The sequence below is a fragment of the Sinocyclocheilus anshuiensis genome, unplaced genomic scaffold (genome assembly GCF_001515605.1).
Source record: "Sinocyclocheilus anshuiensis isolate Anshui unplaced genomic scaffold, SAMN03320099.WGS_v1.1 scaffold62, whole genome shotgun sequence".
NCBI classification, from domain to species: domain Eukaryota; kingdom Metazoa; phylum Chordata; class Actinopteri; order Cypriniformes; family Cyprinidae; genus Sinocyclocheilus; species Sinocyclocheilus anshuiensis.
The window spans coordinates 123086-123329 of NW_015544180.1; the positions used below are offsets into that span (position 1 = coordinate 123086).

At 23.0% G+C, this 244-nt stretch overlaps 1 long non-coding RNA gene across 1 annotated transcript in view; it reads right to left on the minus strand.

Moving 5' to 3' along the window:
• LOC107696331 (uncharacterized) overlaps window positions 1–244 on the minus strand; it is an 8788-nt gene that overhangs the window by 5339 nt on the left and 3205 nt on the right. The gene's annotated exons all lie outside the window — the stretch shown is intronic.

The following is a 244-nucleotide window of genomic DNA, read 5'->3' on the forward strand; positions in this document are numbered from 1 at the left end:
GATGAATGAAAATTCTGGATGCACTTGGCCGAAAACCGAAACTGCTCTGTAATGATTGTTTATTATTTAATTAAATAATATAAAATAATTTTGTAAGACTTTTTAAATTTAACTCAATTTTAATGATACTAAATAAAAAAAAAACAACACACTTTTACTGAAAGTAACACAATAAAAATGGACAGAATTTATATAAATATTGGTAACACTTTACAATAAGGTTCATTAGTTAACATTAGTTAAC